The sequence below is a fragment of the Melanerpes formicivorus genome, unplaced genomic scaffold, assembly GCF_026170545.1.
Source record: "Melanerpes formicivorus ecotype bairdi unplaced genomic scaffold, bMelFor1.0.p_v2 SCAF_26, whole genome shotgun sequence".
Taxonomy (NCBI): Eukaryota; Metazoa; Chordata; class Aves; order Piciformes; family Picidae; genus Melanerpes; species Melanerpes formicivorus.
In genome coordinates, this window is record NW_027142378.1 from 6,190,346 (window position 1) to 6,213,218 (window position 22,873).

Genomic DNA, 22,873 nt, shown 5'->3' on the forward strand with positions numbered 1-22,873 from the left:
GAGAAACTATTATTATCTTCTGAAATCCATCAGGTCATGAGTAATAACGAGGAAATACCAGCAAAATAAGCAAGAAAAGCTAGTCTTGAGTTTTGGTTTTTTTTTTTATCAGAAGTAGAAGATTTTAATTGCTGCAACTATCACACAGGTTTAGAGACAATATCCTGAGGGAACTTGAGGTCTTCTCAACACAGATTACAGGCTAACACAGAGCATCACCTTGTGGATGCTCTGCTTCCCATTTAAAGCTGCAAACACTCTTCCCTCTTCACTTCCACAATCATAAGGCTGGAGCAACTACAAGAAGAGTTCATTTGGAAGCCCCTTATTTGTAAACCATGTAGGATACTGTTACCTGCCACTTCATGCAGCCTAAGAGTTGCAAATCAGATTTTCCAGCATCCCACAGTTCACCTTGCAGAATGTCTTAGATCATACGATGAAAATCCCTGGACAGGTCAGTCGTCCAACTTGTTTCTGTATCTCAAAGATATTTTTTTGTCTCTCAGGCACATGTACAAGTGCAGCTCCCACTGAAACTCCTGTTTTCTCACCATGTTAAGAGTAATGGCTTCTTTTGAGAATAATAGCTTCTTTTGTACGTGCAGATCTTATGTCCACAAAAAAACCTCCTCAAATGCAATAAAGGTATATAAGCAAGCTAATAGAAGCAGTCAGAGCTTTTAAAACAAGGGACACAATGAAACACTTTCTGACACAGGTGCTTGCCCAGCCAGGAACCCATTAGCACCTTGTCACTAGAGCCCCTAAGCACACAAAAATATGCATTTGGAAGTCATAAAAAACAATGGGCATACACAATTAAGTGACCAATGAAAACCTGTCATCTTCTCTCTCTCTCTCTCTCTCTTTGGAACACAGCCAGAAACGGCTGGTGGGAAGGGAAAGATAATTTGGAAATACCTCCACCTCAACTTTTAATGTTTATTGGAAGGAGAAAAAAGAATTAAAAAATTAAAAATGCCAGTAAAGGGTGGGAGAGAGGAAAGAGTGGTTTGTGGCAATGTCTCCATTAATTTTATGAGCCTTATGAAACCTGAGGCCTGGTAACAACTGCTGATTTAGGATCTAGGGGAAAATATACTGAGTATCTCCTGACATTTCCACACCAAGCAGGTTGCAAAGCATCTGTCACAAACCCAACATCTCTACTTTCACAGTCTCCCAAATCAGTTGTCCCAGCTTCCCCTAGCTCATTTCATCTTCTGTGGCTGCAGCTACCATTGTCCAGTTTCTCTACCTCAGCAGACCCACTCCTCCACTTCAGTCACACAAATCCCAAGTCTTCTAACTTCAAATCCAAAGCTTCACCACAGCATGAAAACTACTTACACCTTGGCTGTCAAACTTGACACCTAGAGAACTTAAAGCTTTAGTCTAACTAAAAATATCCTCTGCTGGATTTCTGGATTCAAATTTCTCACATCATAGCTCATAATCTTTGTCAACAATACCCACTCAAATCTGTTCAAAACTTGTTTATCCTTTCTAGGATTCTACCAGGAGTCCACCCATGTGCAACTTCGTAACACAAGCCTTTAATTATGAAAAAGACAAAAGCTTGCATGAGAAATCAACACACCCACTTTTACCAACATACCTCTCCCTACCCTGCTTGTCTTGATTATACATATTTAGGTGGGAAACTGTTTATTAGCACCAATTACAAGCAACTTTGTCTTTACTACAGAACTCCAACATATTAGACATTGCCCAAGTACTGTAAAATAAGATGGTCCTTGATGTAAAGAGCTCTTGGCAAGCTAGCCCTAGAGAGGACTATCCTGGTATCTACTGCCCAGGACACCTCTCTGGAATCCCTTTACTGTTCACTGTACAACAGATGGGGAAAATCTCAAAAGAAAATATGCCTCTGAAAGTAAATTTCACAGATTTTTAAAGTAGAAGTTGGACCTTCTGAGGTATTTTTATGCAATCAACAATTCCTTCCCCTATGTTGCTCATTGCACAGTAACTGCATAGCATTAAAAGTCTTGGAAAACAGATCTGACAGGCACTTGGAAATACCTGTTTTCACGGCTTGAGAGAATTAAGGGCCTGACTCTTCTACTAGCACAAATCAGAAATAAATGCAAAGAGTCACCTAACATTATGCTGCTGTAAAACACGTATGCAGCTGAGATGTTGTGCTTGCTTCAGTGGAATAACTTCAGTAACACGTGCAGATTGACATGCAAATAAACCTCTTGAAATTGCACCAAGAGAGGTGGAGAGAGAAAGACAATCTTGATTAAAATTTTTTGAAGGACACTACTATGAGGTGCTTAGTTATGATCAGCTCAACATAAATTATCATATAACCCATTTCCAATGAGAATGCAATATGAGCTAAATTTTACACTGATTTATAGCTTATGAAGGCTTCACTGAAAACCCTCATTGCTTTCTAAGGCCAGGTCAGTGCAGAATTTGGGTTTGTTTTCTTTCATTAAACGTCTACGGTTGTGCATTAGGGGTGGAAGGTCACAGAAATAGCAAGAAAAGGACTTTAAAAAAATAATACTATTATCATCCCATGTAAAGAAAAGATTATTCCCCTGTGCAATGTCCTAAACCTGTGTTCAGTTTGCCCTGAATTGGCTGCAATGACATAATTTCAAAGATGAAGATGCAGATTTCTAAAGAAAATACGACAATACAAGTTATGTCTGAAGTCTTTCTCTTGTGTTCTCAGATTCTTGATTCCTCTTCTCAGACAAAAAAAGCCCTCTACCTGCATCAAGTCCCCACTGAGTTCAGCAGTCTGAAAAGAGCACGCAGTAGCCTACCTTAAACAGCAATTAAATAGGCATTTTTGTTCCTATTCTAACCTGCTTGAGAGACCCTATGAAATGTCCTGCTAAAAAATACAGACCATGTTCTGCTCACAGTTGCAGCATATACTCAGAGAAACAACAGAAATTTTGACTATTTTTACTAGTGTAAATGAGATCAGAATCAAAGCTCAGAGCTGAGACTCTATGACAACACTAACAACTTGCAAAATTGACTTCTGAGAGGACTCGGACTTTTGGAGATACTTGCGGCTAGTCCATATGCTTGGGTTTTGTTTAAATATTACTACATGTCATTAATCTGCTCAGACATTATCTTCTTTTAATTTTGCTTGTTGTTAAAATAGTGTATTTCAAGATATCAGCAAAGTACCTCTCTTCTTTTGTATTAGCTTTGCTCATGCAACCCCCAGAGCTCAAAGTCTTGTGTGATTAATAGCTCTGCCAGCAATTCCTATTTAAAACCTATTCCTATTTTATCTCTTTTTACCCTGTCCCTGATTTTCCTCTACTCTTCGTGCAGAATAGCCACTGCCAGCATCTTCATGCAACCCAGAACTTTGCAACTTTATTTCTCACTGTTCCTTTTCCACTTGAAGGTGGTCCTGTCAATTTTGTTTGACTAGAAAATAACCAAGCAACCTGAAAGCACAGTCCTAACATGTAGCTGAGTGGCCAATATTGATGTAAGCCCAAAGCAGTAATTTAGCACCTCTGAAAGAACCCAGTACCTTGCAGGATCGTATCAATGTGTTTCAGCTTGCTAAGCTTTGACTTGACCGTGCCCATTTCTCACTCAGAATTGAGTAGTACCTTCAAGTCTTGGATTTCAATAAAACAGAGAAAAGTATTTAAACAAGATCACAGAGGATTTGTCACCAAGGAGGCAATGTAGGTTTCTTATTGCAAGCATCCCAAGCAAGCACTGGAAGTGTAAATTATAGTCTCAAAATTACTCTGTCATTCTTCTGTCAGTTTTTGTTTTGTTTTGGGTTTCTTTTGGTTAGGTGTTTGTTTTGTTTTGTTATTTGTGGGGGGGTTTTGTTTGTTTGTTTGCTTGCTTTTGGAGGGAGTTCTGTTTCATTTTTTTTTGTGGGTGGTTTTTTTTTTTTTATTATTATATCTAGCACTTCTTGACTGTTTAGGTAGCCATGTCTCCTCAATATCTCATTCAGGTGTAGCACAGAAAAGTCTAACAACCCTGGGCTGGCAGCCAAGCTTGCCGGTGACTGACGCTCGCTTAACTGAGCAAAGATTTGCTCTGCTCCAAGCAGGAACCTGACTACACAAGGACCAGCAGTGACAGCAAGGGTGCAGGCTTGCATCCTAACAACGCCACTTCCAGCTTGTGCTCAGGCAAGTGGAACCAGCACTTAAGCTGAATGCTAAAAGGCTTCAATCTTCTGCTTCTTTCCAATTCACCTCCTGTATAAACCCAGGACTTTTTCGTAAGAGCGGCACATTAGGGTAGTTACATCGCTAATCCGGGCATAATTTTAAACTCAATGAAAGGCAATTTAAATGTCGAAGGAGGAGGAATGCAAAGGCAGGCACAGAAGAGAGGAGATAGAGAGGAATGAATTGCTTAGAATACATTTTAAAAATTGTGTTCTTGCCAGTAAATGACAGAAATAAATCAGCAGTATGAAGTCACTGGTAGCTGGATCTAAAACAGAGTTTATGACCATTTGCTAAGGGGCCAACATAAAGCATAAGCAAAACTACTAAAAATACAGCTTCCGCAAGCAATGAAAATGTTACACCTTTGGAACAAACTCCTTCATTTGAATGAAATTTCACTTCTCCAAACACAGACTAGAGGCAAATTTAACCAAATCTTTGCCCCAGAGGTTTACCTGTCTAACCAGTTAATGATAGGGGGAAGGGGGAGAGGTGTAACAGAAACAAAAAAGCGTGAGGTCTGTGCCTAGGAGAAACAAGTGGGTATCTAAATCTCCTTGCATCACTTAAAAAATATAAAATGGAATCTCATTTTCCATGGAGAACAACTGAAGAATTATAGCTTTCATGTCAGCAGTTCCATGATTCTTAACAATTCTCTTTTTCCATATTTTTTCCCCCCAAAAACAACTGAGAACACTTTTTGTTGAATAGAAGTAATTTAAAGAGGTGAAATGCTCTGGTGGTACTTCAGTTTGAACCAAGGTAGATTCTTGTCCAGATGTCTTATGTAGAGTGAAATCTGCGCTGGTCTCATGCATATGATTTCATCAACATTCATACAGTTTTGGAATCTAGTCTCCAATGCTTTTCATTCTTGGAGAAGTTGCCTAATGTAACCCCATTCATCAAACAAGCTACCAACATACTGGTCAAAGAACACACTCTTTACACATCCAGTGGTCTGGTGTTTGCTTTGATGTGTAAGAACCACTGTAACAAGTTGTGAACAGCAATGAAGTCAGCCTGTGGACTGAGATAACCCCTTAAACATTTCATCTCTTAAAACACTGTTTTACATTTCGAAGAGGTCACAGGCAAAATCCATTTGGTCACGTCAATCTACAGATGACACAGCTTGATCATAAAAATCGTCAGTGAGATAAGTACCATTAGTAATCTCAATAGCAGGCAAAGATGCTCTAAATTAGAAACACGTGGGTGGGTTATACATCTCTACTTTGTGTCTTCAGTAATCCATCCACTAAGTATTTGATTTAATGCATTACTCTTAAGTGAATATGAATGTGAAAATAAAAGCAAACCAACTAAGGTATACTAAGAAATAAACATTAGTGGGAATCAGCAGCAAAAGCACAAGAATGGAAGTGAAGCCATCTCAAAGAAAGACCTTACAGTCCACAATCATCTAAGAGATCCTGCAGCCAGATCTCTGCTTTGCCTTTCAGGAGACAGAAACCCAAAGATCACCAAAAAACTTAAGCACCATTACTATTGAAAAGGGTTTTTTTTGTTCTCCTTTCTCTCTCAGGGATTTTTTTGAACCTGGATCTTATAATTGAAAGCCAGTGGATTAAGCATAACACATCAAACCACTGTTAACACCCAGTCTCCCGCAAGGCTGAATCCTAACAACTCTGTTTTCTGCCTACAGTATGTGCAAGCAAGTGGAACCACCACATGCACTGCATGCTAAAGGCCACAGCCTTTGTCTTCTCCAAGTTCTGTCTATTTCAGAGGCTAACATGCTGCAATTAGTCTAATTAATGTGAAACAATGAGCTGTGTTACCACTTATCAAATTGATTGTTCCCCTATCAAAACAAAACAGGCTGGCTTTTTGATGTAATTTCAAGAGATGATTTGAAATGTCATGTTGCTGCAAGCCAATTACCTTATGACTGGAGTCACGGTCAACAGAATACATAATTAGCACGAGTTTGGGAAGGCTGCTTACTGCTAGTATGCTAATTAACTGTCTTTTGTCATAAAACAAAAAGGTTGTAGCTAGGGTTGTGAAACAGGTCCTTTTTATTTACATTTCTTTGTGCTTATCAATGTGAGGCATGACAATGCAAAAGAATGGAAAATTTTAATTCTACTACTTCAAATTAATATTGAGCTGCAAGGTCAGGCACAGCACTGGACTACAAGCAATGTTCAACTCTTCAGTGTGTGACACATGGGCTGCACAGAGTCTTTGCCCAGAGCACGGTGAAATTAAGCATCAAGAGAATCTCATAGCTAAAAGTCATAGAGTAGCACCTACTCCTTTCCAGAATGGAAGAGGAGAGTATCTGCCATAGCCTGAGAATACCGGATGCTATCCTGACAACCCCAAACTGCTCCACCACACCTCTTCAAAAGCAACCTCCAGAAAGCAGAAAAAAAAGCTACAAACAAGTGACATTATTACTCCTGCTTCAGCACTGTGCTCAAAGAATGCTTAACGAGGGCCTGCTGGATAACAAACGAACACTGCCTGCAAGTGAAAAGCTTCTAAGTTAGCTGCCGCTACCTCCCCTCTGTTGCCTCATTTGTGTGATAAATTTTGTATTCCTCAGACATTCATTAAAGAGCTGATCCTTTACGCCCTCTATGCCTACAGGTTTCAGGGGAAGCTGAGGAGCTCATTACTTTACAGGATAAAGATCTACCAGAAAGAATCCAAACTTACAAGCCGTCTGTCAGCGGCTCCATCTCTGCCCTTCTCTCATCCCAGCACTGCTCCACATGCTGCCACACCGTCACGCGAGGGTAACAGAGAGAAGAAATTAGCTTAGTGAATCATCACTAATTTCCACCAATTTAAATTCTGGTTTTCTTTTTCCTGCCTATAATCCAGCCCTTTATCTAAAGTTTTTCTTGGCCTGAGTGACTCCCGAGAGCAAGGTCTGGAATTGCAGGAAGTTTTAATGATGTTGTTTCACTAACAGCTGCTGACTTACGAATCCTCCTATTTGTCGTAAAAACAATTTTGTTTCTCTGTGCATGCTTGGCTTGAACCACTATAGAGATAATTCTCGTGCTTCTTGATAGCCCTTAAAAGCAAGAGAGACATGTAAATCACTCTCTCATAGAGAGGAGAAATTAAGTGTTCAAAGCCTAGATCAAAAACTTGTCAAGCTTGCCTTTTCTGAAGACTTTGTTTAAATGCAAACCCTGTCTGCTCCAGGTTCGCATGAAGAATTGTAAAGTTTCAAGTCCAGAAGTGTCACAGAGTGAACCACCTTAAAATCAAGATACAAAATTGGTTGGCATTCCTAAGCTGTTTTCCTGATTTCTCTCTTCCCATTTGAGCTGAACTCAAAGTGCAATAAAATTAGGTATGCGTGCAGGAAGGCTAAATTTTTATCTTAAATGATGAAGCCTATTACGATCAGGAAAACACTCATTTCTACTGCTGCTGTCATTTACTAGAATCAACATCATCCTTCCTGTCTTTATTCAGCAGAGAAAACAAAGCTAATCCCAATTTCTAAAGAGCTGGCTAAAGCTGGCTAATAAAGGAGTCAAGGGATCATTAGTCTAATTAACTCATTCCTGTTTTCAGTTTACATTTCATTATGCTATTACACTCTTTGAAAAGTCAATTTTTAAATACCATAGAAAACTGTTTAACATATAGACATTATGTTCAACAAATGTAGGGACATACAGAACAGTTACTCAATATTAGTAAATTAATAGTATCCAGGTATGCAACTAAACATCTCCCAGCTAAAGCATTATTGTAAACCTCATTCATTGATACAAAAATCAGGGAAATATTTCAGGGACACCTGGCCCCTTGCTTTACGTTGATGCTTTTGCTACCTGAGTATTTTGTACATTCAGGTAGATGTCTTTAAGTCCACTTTTGGGAATCAGACCATTTTATTCTCAACAAAAATATATCCACATACTTAGCTATAACTTCATTTCACATTTGGGTTGTTGTTCTTTTTATTGGGTGTCTTTCTATAGCTTAATATAATGAGTCACTTACTGTACTTCAAGTCAATTTTTAAATTGATTTAGTGAGTCATTGAGTCATTTGCTGTCTTTTAAGTCAATTTTTAAATAAAGGCAACTTCGGTTCAATTGATGGTAACTTCTGTAATCAGCTCTCTGGAAACAATCAACCTGAGTTAGCAGTGCAGGCTGGTACCTGCTACACTTCTACAGACAAGTGCAAGTTTCATCAAACTCTTAAAATATTAGAACTATTACATAATAATATGTGTGGGGACATAAAAACAAATAGGAAGGAAGAAAGCCTGAAGGCATATGCTCAAACATACACTTGCCTGTACCTCTGAAAATCTCACATCTATAGGCCACCTACAGCTTTTGCTTTGCATGTAATCCAGTAAAACACTAAACATGCATAATGCTACACATGACTTGTCTCTCAGCATCTCTTGGAAGATCCATGTGTTTAAATTAGGCACATAGCACAAACTGCTGGACCACAGCCGGAAGTACAGAGGAAAGTTTCAATGTAATCCTTTCTAGTGAAACATCTGCAGGAGTTTGGGATACTCGAGTAATTAAGATGTGCACGATTGGCATTTATCTCCTCAGTGTCCTCTTCTCCAAATGCACCATGATGAGATGCCCCCTCCGCCTACCTGGTTCTCTTCCAAAGAACTTTTTTCCCCTGCAAATTTGCACAGTACCTATACCAATGATCCTCTCAGTGGTTGACAGAATCAGGTTGTATGTGCCAGGGCACACCCATAATGTTCTCTCAGTGAAAATGTCAGACATCGTGATTCCTTTGTATGTATTTTAAGGGATGCTAATGATTGCTTGTGCTGACTCCAACTCACAGGCAAAATGAAGACAGACACACTGAAACAGGAATGAATCATGACAGCAACTCTTACATAAATACGATCCAGGCATCAATTATATCTGTTACAGCATGGGCCCAGGATTAGTCATGTTGGATGACAGGCAAAGAGATCTGATACTTATGTATGTGTGAGCCTTTGCTTGAGTGTTTGAGATTCTCCAAAAAACCATCTTCTAAAACTTTCTGATGTCATCTGGCCTTTACCTACACCAAAACCAAACCAACCCAACCCATAAACACCAACACAACAGGCTTACTAGTTAATTATTTTCATTTCTGAGAACTGGAATTTGGTCTTCTGAATAGACTGGACCCTGAAGGGACCTCTATGACCTCTCTACAACATTTTCCAACTGTGACAGTGCACTAATTAAATATAGATCATCTGTGCTATAGATGCTACAGAAATTAAAAAAAAGAAGGAAGGGGAAAGGGGGGAAGGGGAAAGGGGGAAGGGGAAAAGGGGAAGGGGAAAGGGGGAAGGGGAAAAAGGGGAAGGGGAAAGGGGGGAAGGGGAAAGGGGGGAAGGGGGAAAGGGGGAAGGGGAGGAAGAAAAAAGAAGAGAAGAGAAGAGAAGAGAAGAGAAGAGAAGAGAAGAGAAGAGAAGAGAAGAGAAGAGAAGAGAAGAGAAGAGAAGAGAAGAGAAGAGAAGAGAAGAGAAGAGAAGAGAAGAGAAGAGAAGAGAAGAGAAGAGAAGAGAAGAGAAGAGAAGAGAAGAGAAGAGAAGAGAAGAGAAGAGAAGAGAAGAGAAGAGAAGAGAAGAGAAGAGAAGAGAAGAGAAGAGAAGAGAAGAGAAGAGAAGAGAAGAGAAGAGAAGAGAAGAGAAGAGAAGAGTTGAGGAATCCACCTGTTCAGTCTATTGCAGGAAAAGAAGTCCTTGCCAATCTCTAGCAAACAGAATGTCCAACTAGATATGCCACTGGCTGAGGGAAAATACACAAGTATTCATGATTGGTGGTTTTGTGTAGCTGTCCTTGAATTTTGGGAGAGAGGAAGGTTTGGCTTTAGGCAATCAAGTTTGAGAAGTCTATCTGAGAATACAAGTTTGCATTAGAAATCTCTTGCTTGGTAAGACACATGACTCTGCCTCAGGATGAGATGCATATTAAGAGATATTTATTCAAAGTTTTAAATTGAGAGGAAATTTGAACAGTGGAAACCATTTATGAATAGCCAAGTATTAGAGAATCCATGTTCTGGGATAATACTACAGAGACTCCAAGTCTGCAGAAGACAGAGAGAATGATATCATTCTGCTTTTTGTCATCAGCTATAATACACTTAAAGAAAACAAGTGCTTTTAAAAAAGATGTAAAGGGGGTCTGTGATTGCAGCATATGGATTAATTTTAACAGTTTAACAAGGATTAAACCACATCCACTAATGTATTTGGAGAAGGCTAATGTAAAATAACGTATCTATCTGTTAAAAACATAACACACACATCTTTAACATCAGCTCTGCTTTAGAGGGACTGAATCTGTGTAGGGACTGTGTCTAACAAGGTACCTGATAATGCTCCTGCAATGAGATGAGCATTAGCTCTCATTAATTCATGTTCTTGGTGTTATTTGGCATCATGGGCTGACCCGACATGATGTAACAGGATGTGGCATGCCAGAATGCATTACAACGTGTTCTGAATTGTAAAAGCAAACACACCATCAACAACTAAACTTCCCTGCAGCCCCTGGTATGGAGTTTGGCATTCCTGATCAGACACTGTCTTAGCCTTATCATCAATGTGTTATATCTCTTGTTGGTTGGTCGAGTATTTTCTCTCATCCATTTCCCAATCAGCCAATGTAGATCAATTCACCTTAATTTAAAAACAAAAGCATAGAATGCTGGTTAAAGTTTTGACTTACTGGGGTCTTTTTGTTTTCTTTCCCTCTATGCATTTCTACATGGTATCCCCCAAATCTAGCTTTGTCAAGAGAAGACAAAGGAGATTAGAAGATACATACTGTTATTTTAGCAAATCCCTTAAAAAAAAAAAAAAAAGTAAAAAATTTATGTATTTGGACTTGAAACAACTCTAAAACATTAGAACAAAAGTGAGCATAAAAGCAGGAGCTATGGCACTGTATGCCCCATCTAACAAAGTGCTGAGCACCAAAGCCCAGGGGACTCTTGGTGTTCTCGCTATGAAGATTAGACAAGCGCACTCACGCAGGACACAGTAGGAATATGAAGGGACATGAAGTGAGCAATCCCAGCAGACAGCCTGTTGAAATGTCAGTCAGGCACTCCGCCTCCACCACCTTTCACAGAGCTAAATATCTCTTTATGTCAGAACAAATTGGGCAATCCTCAAATCTTTTTTCCTCTCCCCTGACTTCAATGCGACAACGAGCCTGGGAAGGAGGGCAGGAGGAGAGCGGGAGGGAGCGCACACAGACAGTTCAGTTCAGTTCACGTGAAAGAGCTCTGACATGCTACAAGACTGAATACTGATATTGGCAACTCTTACAATCTTATCAAGAGAGGAAAGTGCAGCAGCAGCCAGCGTACTACAGACCTTCCTCCTTTTCCAATTACACTGGGTGGCTGTTCCTTTCCCAAGCATTCCCCAACATCCTTTGAAAATAAACTAGGCTTGATCAAAGGCCACCAAAACAAGCATGTTGTTTCTTTATTTACACATATTTACTTTTGTCATCTCTTTCTTGTTTTGGTTACTACCTTCCCTCATTTGCCCATTCAGAAGGTCTGATTTTCATCAACAGTGTCTAGCACAGTGCTCATGTGGAGATGGGTAAGCGACTGCAACCTTATTTAAAAGTATTTCACTTGCAAAATTCTGTACAGGGTGTTTGGTTTTTTGACCACAGAAACAACACAGAAGGTGTTTTTACAGCATAACAACACTAAAGAAACCTCTCTACTGGCTTCTGTGAATGTTGGGGGAGCCTTAGTATGATTGCATAGAGATATAAGTACTACTTTCAATGATAATTTTTTTTTTCATTTGATTCAACATGTGAAATACTGCCTTAAAAATAATCAGACAATATTCATTCTTTAAAAAGAAGAAGAAGAAAGGCATCAAAGGAAAACAGACAAATTAACCCAGTCAAAATGAAGAACTGCTAGTTCACCTTTAGGTTATAAAGGTGTCAAATAACAAAATTTCTTCTGAAATAAGTATCTACATATTAAAAAATCCCAACCCACCACATACACACACACACACTCCCACCAAACAACAGCCACTACACCTCAAGCAAGGTAACAAACCCACTACACAATAATCTGCGGTTTTAAAGAACGCAAAAATGAATATTCAATAAAAATACAATTAATTTGCGACTGTCATTCCTGACCACCTAGTCGTCAGATCACAGGTTTATTGCAAGCACAATCGTTTGTACAGAATGATCAATTTGTAAGACTTCATTGTGGGAAAGATTCTCTAAAAGTTGCCTACAAATTCTGCTATTAATTCATCACAGTTAAAGATCAGATTCATTACATTACAATTTCAAGTTTCTATTTACGACAGTCAGGTCGGTAAATGTCTGTGTGTATAGCACCGGCATTAGCAGACCATTTACTGCCCATTACCACCAAGAAAAGAAGCTCACACTAGAATAAACTGTGCAGCATTCCTGGCATTCCTTAAAGGAAGAAAGCCTTATAAGAAAAAAGAAATAGCACTGATTTTTACAGGTGTTTAATAAAGATAAGCTGAAAAAAAGGCTTCCTATTTTAAGCTTGGTGATAGCTAAAAACGCATTCAAATATGTTCAAAAGCAATCTGAAGTCGCCTAAAAATACTTTAAAAGTATTCAAGAAAACAGCAAAAATGCAAATAATATTTGTCACATTATTGTAGGATATGGGGCAAAAATGCTCATAAATTCAAAGAACCCTGCTGAGGCAAACCGCATTTCATTTAAATATGACATTATTTGGGAGTCATTAAAACAGGAATAATGTTTATTGGTTCCTTTGTAAAGGTTACTATGAGAAAACAGCAGAAGTTTGCTCGTAGTAGAATGAGTGGTTCAAGGCACTGTGAGCATAACATCCTTAATTTTTGTTGTTGTAGCTGTGTCATGGGAGATAAAAAGGCTTCATGTAATTTATCATTCACCACTGTAGAAATACTAGGGTAAAAATGATGAGGCACCATTTTTTTCCCAAGGATCTCAGTCCAATATTCTAAAATCCTTTGTATATATTACAAACAGACTGATTAAAACAAAAAATAAATTAAAAATAAATTAGTGCCAATACTGACTGCTGACTTCCCACTCATGTGTCCAATCCTGAGAAAGGAGAAAGCATACAGAGCCCTGTGATTGCTACACACAGTCCTCATCCTTCCACTGAAACATCCTCACTGATTTTCTTTTTCAAATATGGAACTATAAACCCACCTAATGGGGCCCTTAGGCTACACAGAAATGGGCTAATAGGTTGGTTTTAATGTAAAGTATCTAACTCTCATAATTAATTGTGCCTAACCTTGATGAAGACAGCTTTTTCTAGCTATAGTTGTGAAGAATCTTCTGCAATTTAAAAAGCTTTCATAGACTTTCATAACTCTGTCTATAGTAACTTCTAAAAGTAGAGTGAAATAATACTGTGAGACCCCAAAAAACCTGGAGTTGCCATTTTGAACCTCAAACTGTTTCCTGCATTCAATCAGCATCATTAATTGCTGGTTATTTTGTACATGGAAATCAAGATGTAGATGCATGCAGAGGCCTTGATTACACAGATATTTAGTCAGTGGCTTGACTATTGTGAGTAGTTTTTGGAGAAGCAATCAAATTAAGCATCCCATTAAACATCTGATGTAGGTAAATCAGCTTCAAGGTCTTAAAATTTGATCTATCTGCTTTCCTCCATCTATTAGATTCATTTGTATTTGCAAAAATCAATCATGCACTTGACTTGGTCTTGCCTTAATTCTTTCAATGAATTTAAACCCATCACAAAGAGCACTTTTATGCAGTTTAAATTCAGCTATGAAGATTCATTATTATTCTGAGTTGAAATAATTCTGCCTTGTTCCCACTAAACAGTGGCTAGTCTGGAAGTGATGCCAGTCACCTGGACCGTTCATGAACTGGTCTCTCTTCCAACCCGTGTTGTGTTTGTCCCTTTCTGATACGTATTGAGCTGTGCGGTCAGGGCTGAGATGCCAGATTGTTTCTTACTAATGAGGCAAAAGTCCCTCAGACACACATGCTGCTCCCCAAGTCAGCACTGCTGATGCCACTTTTGACAGAAGCTACAGCTGAGCAAGGTTTGGGGAAGGATCTAACAAAACGCTCACCAGCCAGGTTCAGTTCTCACCAAGTGCCTTTGCTAAGAGCGCAGCAGTACTACTATTTAAAGTATGCTTCTACCAAATGTTTGGGGCTTTTATGGTGGTTCTAGAACAGTCTGAATCACCACATTTTCATAACTCTTAGACAAAATGTGTGGCCTTTCCTGAAACCATTCCGAATAGAAACCAGAATAACACCAGCAGGCTTTTGCTGAAGACCACCACAACTGGCCTAATCTGCATTGCATCACATGGTACACTGTCTCCTGAAATCTTCACATGGCCTACACCAATTTGTATTCACATTATTTTCTTTGAGCTTGAAATTGATTTGTGATGTTCTCTCTGAAGACTTCCAATTTACATAATTTGCCATTATTCCTGCATCACACCACTCCATGTCGTGGGCGAAATTCTCCACCATGGAAGAGGTCAGGCATGGGCTTAACTTTAAGCACAAGAGGTCCTACGAGACATCTCTGGCACTGCGCACAGGCTATTCTTAAGCATACATTTATTTACTGCCATGTCGTAGCCTAGACCTAATATAGCTTCTTGCAGCTACCAAAAGTGGGCACGCAATAACTGCAAGCAAAACTGGGCTTATTGTCTCTGCAGATTTGTGCTAATATACCAGTGTCTTGAGACACTGCTTCATTTTCATAACAAGGAGGAGATTTAATTTCTGCAGATTTGTGTAAAAAGCAATTTGAAAACTTTGCAACAATGATATTGCCTCCCATAAATGCCAAATTGGTAAAAACATCATCAGAGGCAAACACAGCACATTCACAGTATCATTTTTTTCTATCTTAACTACCAGCATTATTCAAAGACATTATACTGCTAAGTATCCAAATAATTTATTCATTTTAAGGATTGAAAGCATAATATTATTTTGTTAAATTAAGCTCTCTCTTTCCCAAATCCCTCTTTTCCACTTAAAGTGAGGGAATAAAGGCATCTGAAAATGCTTCTCTGTGTAAGGCTTTTAATTTCAGTTTTCAGGGTTTGTTCTGCTCTGTTTGGGGTTTGCACTTCCCTTCTTGCTGAATACCAAAATGCAGAAATAGTTGCAGTAAGAATATTAATCCCTGCTTTGGATCAAAAACATGAGCCTCAGGTATCATTTCATTCCTATCTTCCATTGCTAGCAGGAAGAAGGAGGTTGGTGAGGGGAAACATTGCTTACCTTGAACTTACTAGCACTACTGTCATGCAGTATCCCCAGTTAAAAGGCAATCATAATAAGTGAAAGCGAGTGTTTAAAACGATAGCAAAGATCAGAAGTTCTGACTATGGCAGGTTGGAAGGGGACAGAATAAAAGCCAGACAGCCTGGTTTTAAGCACACCCCACTAATTGATGAACATCAGGACTTGGTGGTCATTTAACACTCCCTATAAATGAAGACTTGATAACAGTTATTGATCTCAGTTTTCCTGGAAGAAGATCCCTGGGCTCAGCGTCTCTCAGTTCATAAATACAAGAATAGAGCTATTGCTCAAATGCCACCCTAACTGCTGAAAATGAAATAAAAGTAAAATTTCAGTGCAGTGTGGAAGCAATATAGGTGTATTTCCACAGGGTTTTTTTGAGTAGATAGCCCAAGGTTAATATAATCTCAGATTTTCTTATGGGAAATACAGAATTGCCACAGCTGACCTCTGCTATCATTGGAAAAAAATTTTCTTAGTGAATGTCTACTCAAACTAGAGAAGTAGGTAAGTTACTATTCTTATTTATTTATTGATCTTCCTTGTGCTACTATGGAACCTGAATACCTCTGAACATTAATGAATTCAGCCTAACAACACACAAGATGGGGCTGGCCAGGCAAAAAGCTGAGACAGGGAATTGGAAGTGTTGAGTTGTTGCATCTTCAGCATAACCATATCACAAGAAACAGCTGGAAACAACTACTGTCTCTCCTGTCATATTCTTCTGTTATTAAAGACTTTTGTCTGTTTTCTTTCTTTCTCACGTCCCCCCCCCAAAAAAAAACTCTGCTGTTGGCTGGTCAGATCAAAAGCTGATTTCTAAGACTTTTCAGTGATGCTCCCAGAAGCACTTACATCACTGATAATATATTATCACACAATTTAAACAGGAAAAAAATAAATAGATCTCCTTTCTCTCTTTCCATCTCCCCTTCCCCAAAATCAGAAAAGCAATCTACATCTCCCAACCCTCAGTTCAGACTAAACCTGCGTGTTGAAGAAGAGACCTAGCAAGAGGTCTAAGTCCCTTCCAACGCTGATATAAGGAGAAACTACACAAGTAGATGAACTGTTGAACTCAGTCTTCTGTCTTAAAAATACATTTCATTTGGATCATTAATGCATGATGTAAGTACCCAAAAGATGTAACAGAATTCTGAAAAATGAATTAAGGATGCCTTGTCATCTCACAAAAATAATAACAGTAGAGAGATTAAGAGGCAAGCATATCTTTTTGAATTGTAAAATAGGTTTATAGGTCCTCTAATAACAACTTTTACTCAAACCTTACATAAATAGGCTTATATGATACAAATATTATGTGGGCTATGTGGAAACTACAAGGTCCCTAATCATGTTTAGGGATTACTTGACAGAACAGAGACATTTCATTCCTATTGGACCTAGGGATTACAGCAAAGAAACATCTAATATTCCATTTTTTAATTTCATGCATTTTTTATTTACCTTTAATGATGCTGTATATATTCATCATCCTGAAATATTAAAACAGTATGAAAAAAGTAATAAATTGGTGGAAAATTTAGGGAATGGGAATGCAACAGCACGCAAATCATACACTATCAAGTGCTTGATACACATTTAAAATTACTGCCTAGTACAGCAAAGCCAAATTCCTGGCAGATTTCTGAAGCGCAAAGTCACAATAAGAAGATCAGCAGAACAGACTGAAATAATAGAATATTCATCCCCCTAATCCATATGCAATTCTTTAGGGCTTTTTTTTAACAATGCATATGAGGTCTGACTGTATTCAGGATTTAAATAAGTTGTCTCTCTCTCTCTCTCACACACACACACTCTCCCTCTGTATTTTTGTTTAAAAAAAAAAAGTATATACAGTTATCATTTCTGCTCTACTGCTCCCACATTGACAAGGTTAGCACATCTCCTCACACCTCAGATGAAACAATAGCATTTTAAACAACAAAAGTGTTAAAAGAAATACATTTATTCATACCATTGAAGCCTCCTGCAACAGCTTCATTGGAAGAAGAGGTTCCAGTTTGCCTGGGAAAGGGATTTTTTTCCCTTAATTTTTCTTTAACTCTTTCCTAGCTTTATTCTAAATAATTGCTGCTTAATTTAAAGCAATTTCACATTTAGATATTGGCAATAATGGCAGTAAAATTATGAAACCAGGAAGAAATCTTTGAGATCATGCCTTTCTCTTTAGACAGATTTAATTTCAGATCTAGTATTGTATAAAGGGACAGAGACCTAGAGACAAATAAATCATTGCTCAAAAGACAGATGCTGATGATAATAATGATACATGTAGAAAATGTGCTTGAGGATGGGTGATGGAGAGGTGTAGTATAAAACTTCTGCTGCCACACATGAGATTACTGAATTAGTTTCAAGTAGCACAAAGCCACAACTGAGTTATAGCTGTTTCTCCGAACAAGGGTATGAAGACATTCATACCCTATCACAGAGGCATATACAAAGCCTGATCTCGAGATCAAGCAGGTTTTATGCAGGTTTAACTCTCTGATTACGCTGCAGAATATCCACACCACAGATGAGAGATATAAAATGAAGATATAAAACAAATGTACCCAAACATAAGACATTTGCAACAGTGATACACATGTGGACTTGCTAAATAAAGGTGCCTATATGTGGTAATTACAATGGACACATGCAGAAAGCAGCTTTCACAACCATCATAACAGATCTTGTCACAACTCTGTTAGTGAGCAGAGGAGTGCTAGGACAGGTGATGGTACATGGAAAGCCATCTGGTAAGTGAGAAAGAGCAGCCACATCCTGTTGAATTCTGAATACCCAAACGTAGCTACATCCTATTTGTAGTAACAGGTCTCACGAGAAATGGCCCAGGGTATCGATTGCTGATGAGCATTTACCAGGACTTTGGGTTTCTACCTGGTGAGGGACATGCTGATTCAACCCCTTTCAAATCACACTCCATGGGTTGTTAGCCCAACTGTGCTATCAGTTGACATTGCCATTCACCTTGCAAGGTCACAGTTTTAATTCAATACAGATTTTCATTTTGGTATAGAACCTGCTTTTCTTTGGTAAGAACTTGCTATGGTTTATGAAGCTGTGGCTCCAGTATCCACCCATACAGTGATGCCCAGCTACTGACACAGAATCCAAACTTACTGGTGCTTATTGCTTACAGGTATCCAGTTATTATTGACAGACTGGGGGATAAAAACGTAACCATACTGAAATCAGCAGGAATAGTCCAGCAACAACAAGGCTAGAGTACATCCATCTTGTTTGTATATTTTGCAGGCACATAAGCAAAAGAAGAAGCATTCCTAGAAAGGATTATTAAGAATAGTATTAAGGTATATAAGTAAATAAAGCCAAAAACCAGCAAACTCCTGATAGAAAATATGACCAAAGTTTACTAATGAACACTGAATTTTGGAGAGAAAGCCTAAAAAATGCTCTACAGAGCTGCATTGGACCAAATCTGAATCTGAAATGCACAGGTGGCAGCAACTGCAAACATACCATGGTTTTAAGAGACAGGGTGATTAAGCAAAAAAGCACCATTTCATTTGGAAGGGAGATTACAAAATATAAAAAAGGAAAAGGTTAAAATAAAAAAGGCTACAGAAGGAAGCAGGGATTTATCAAAGCAGAGCAGAGTACCCACTGAAGATCAGAGTATGATTGAAATACATTAGTGCTATTCTTCCTTCTATTCCTCTATATTTTACAGGATATAACACGTGCCTATAGGAGTATTTGAGTGAAGACAACAACTGTTTGTGATGGAGAAAGCTAGAAAAGAACTTTTTGCCCAAATTTCAACATCTTGTTCTAAAGCACAGAGCTACTAGAAGTTTTCTAATAGTGTTTCAATATGGTGAATGTTTTTTAATGTGCACAAGGAATATTTCTCCCTCGTACTCATTTAAAGTCATGATTCAACCACCTTTAGAAAATTTCTAAGTAAGCAAAGTGAGATATATTTGGAATATGAAAGTTAAATCCTACTCATTAAAACATGACAAACTTGCAATTAATTGAGAATGGAGTCAATAATGAGAACATCCTTCAATGTAATGATGTTGGTACTATCAGCTTGTAATGTAGGAAAATGTTATAGAGAGTGACACATAATATGTAAAACTACAAGTCAGCTTAAAAAAAAAAAGAACAAAGTTTTTCCTTGGGTCCAATCTTTAAAACACAAATTTTAATCCTCAGAAGTTACATTTTCCCACTCACCAAATGAGATAATACATTATGTTGTTTTCCTGTGATGAGGAATAATTCAAGGTCTTACATTGTCTGATTAATCTTACAATCAATATTTAGAAAAGGTTTTTCTTTGAGCTAATCAAACTTGACAAAAGCAATCTTCAAACTATGTCACATGCACTGATTTGTAAGAGATTTCAAACTTGTCTTTTATTAAATGCACTTTAAATTAGCAACAGTTCTAAATCCACCTGCTTATGATACCAAGTCTCATAGTGTATGAGGTGGGCAAAACGGAACTACATGCAGATAATATCATTCATTTTGGGGGGCTAGTTGCTGATGGTACTCAGTTTACCTTTTCTTCTGGAGCTAACTGCTTTGACACCCTACTGGACAAGGTATATCCAGTGATTTCTCTAAATAATATTTCTTTCTTTATGCATATGAAAGAGGGTAACTTTTAATATACAAGTTTGTGAACATTCTTAGGCCTTTGGTATCACAACAGTAGCATTAGGTTAAAGGATATTACTCAAGAAGAGCAATGCTGTAATGGTACTGTGTAGACAATTGGTAGGGTAGAATTATGACACTGACTGATAGTGAACACTAAGGGGAACTGCATAAATACCATCCCCATCTTCATCTTTGCTACTGCTAAGTCTTGGTGGTTTAGTTTCTTTCTGTAAGAACAGGATTTTCCCATGTTTAGAGAATAAGTTTAAATTGGTTTGCATGACTCTCAGCATTAAAAGAGATTCCAGAGTCAGTATTGCTGAGAAGGAGTAAGAAAGATATAGGAGAGATGTCAGTACAATGCAAATAGTCTAAAAGGAAATCAGGCCTTCAGCTTATTCTTCCTTTCAAGTACCACTTAAGTCTTGGATAATCAAGTTTCTAAGCGACTGACTTCCTGTTTCCTCATGGTTGTGTGTGACAGATAAACTGCATTTTGTCATATACAGTGTCTATGATCAAATAATATAATACTCCATTAACAAAGACTCCAATGAATTAGAAATTGCTAGTTCAAATCTTTTTCAGACCCAAGGAAGGATATCCAAATATTGGGTATCACACTGTGACTGGGAAGACTATCAGTAAATTTCTCTGTTTGTTTATATACATGGACCAATGCTTTTTAAAGCACTTCAGAGCACTTAACTAAAGCAAACAAGCACTTGAACTTTAAATATCCAGCAAGAGAAGCTATTGACAAGTATGACTTTACTTAGTAAATCCTCATATCTTTTTGACCTTTCATTCATACAGTCTCCTCATGAAGAGAAGCATCAGGCTCTCAGACGAACTTCAGCTTTACTGCAACATACAGAGTGAGAGGGGTGAGCAACTGCTTAACTCCCTTTCATGTGTCTTTCTGTTAAAGCAAACTGCGTTAGTTTTTCCTGTATGAGGATCCCGGGGCCACAGTGGTCTCTAGAAATCAGTTTTTCACTTTGAAATCCTATACTCTCTTATTTGGCCTTTAAAGTAGGTTTTTTCCACCTTATGAACCTCTTTTGCAGCCCCTTGCTATCCACAGGAAGCTAAGGCTTGATTTGGGAATATAATATTTACCAAACACCATCCTATTAATTCCCAACAGGTGAATAGTGCTGTGGAAATACCTTATTATGCTCAGAAAAAGAGTGTCCTTGGTAAGTAGTCTTGTAATTGTGCTTGTATCGCATGCATCTTCATACTTATCATACATTCCTTAGCTACAGCATTATGTACAATTACACCGGTCACTTCCCAGTCTGGATTGCTGTGATCTTATTGACATATACCCTCCTGCTGATAAATCAGCATCCAAATTAATGATCTGAATGATTATTCTATAGCTTTGGATGGTATATATATATATATATATATATTTTTCTTTCATATATCTCAAGTAACATACCACTTCACAGATGGACTCCTGTCAAATCAGGCTGGCTGTATTCTGAGAAACTATGGATTTATAAAAGAATGCCACAAATGTGTGCCAGTCCAACTCAAGTATTAGGTTGGCCCTGAGAACCAAGAAGGTGGTGCTTAAAACAAGCTTCTCTATTCACCAGCAGGTACATTTCATTCCCTGAAATCCCGCAGCACATTTTGATTTTTATTTCTCTCTGAATGGGTTTTGCATGCAGTCTGCATAATGTGGCAGAAGAGAGGTGATAGAATAAACCTTTAACTTAGTCATTACCCTGTTAGAGAAATGAAATAAAGTATTTTTCAGCTCTAATTTGGACCTCATTAGCCACACTGGGATTTCAGTTTACTAGTTTTAGGGGCCATGTCTCATGTCCTAAAAGTGATACTGACTGTTTGGGATTTACACTCAGTAGCTTGGTAATAAACATTCTTTAAACACTATTTTCTTAGAAAGAAAACTACAATAGATCCAACTGAGAGTAAAAACTACTCAGTGCAAAAGCCTCAGTCTGTGTACAGTTCCTAGAAGAAATAGTTTTGAAAATTCTTTGAAAGAGCCTGTAAGTTCTAATTGGGTTTCAATGTATAAAAAGGCTGAGTAGTTTAAATGTTTGGAAATGAAAACAGTCTCTCCTAGAGTTTGTGAAATGGTAAGTGTGTTTCTTAGAATGATTAGCTATGAATCTTGATTTCAAACACAAACATCTACTAGCATATGCTATCCACAGCTGACACTTTAAGATCATGGAGTTTTATCAAATTAATATTTCAGGGGCCAATTCTAGTATTATCCCCCCATTCCTCACCTCCTCCTTGAATAAGTGCCTTTATTTATACAGAATTTTGCTTCCCACTCTTAAAGGGAAAATGAAATCACCATGAAACTCTAGTCATGATGAATTTTGGACTACTGAACAGCACATTAGATTTCAATGTACAAGAAGCATACCATGACATGCCCATTGGAGACTGAAAAAAAAAACCCTCAACAACATAACCACAAATTCAGAAAACTACTAACATGGTTCAAGGATAATACAATACTTATTCACTTTAAAAACTTTGGTTTCTGTAGTGAAAGCGTATTAGAGACAGATGAAGCACAGCCAGGACTGCCAAAAGCATGCTTTTGGGCAAGAATTCCCCAAATAATGT

At 38.1% G+C, this 22,873-nt stretch overlaps 1 protein-coding gene across 12 annotated transcripts in view; it reads right to left on the reverse strand.

The window, feature by feature from the left end:
* Positions 1-22,873, reverse strand: part of ESRRG (estrogen related receptor gamma) — a 412,693-nt gene that overhangs the window by 211,104 nt on the left and 178,716 nt on the right. Inside the window, exon 1 of one of the 12 annotated variants that reach the window (XM_068153484.1) lies at positions 17,048-17,077. The exons of the other annotated variants lie outside the window; for them this stretch is intronic. The gene's annotated coding sequence lies outside the window, so the exon portion shown is untranslated. Of the gene's footprint in view, positions 1-17,047; positions 17,078-22,873 lie in introns of those variants that run through there. 12 annotated transcript variants of the gene reach the window in all.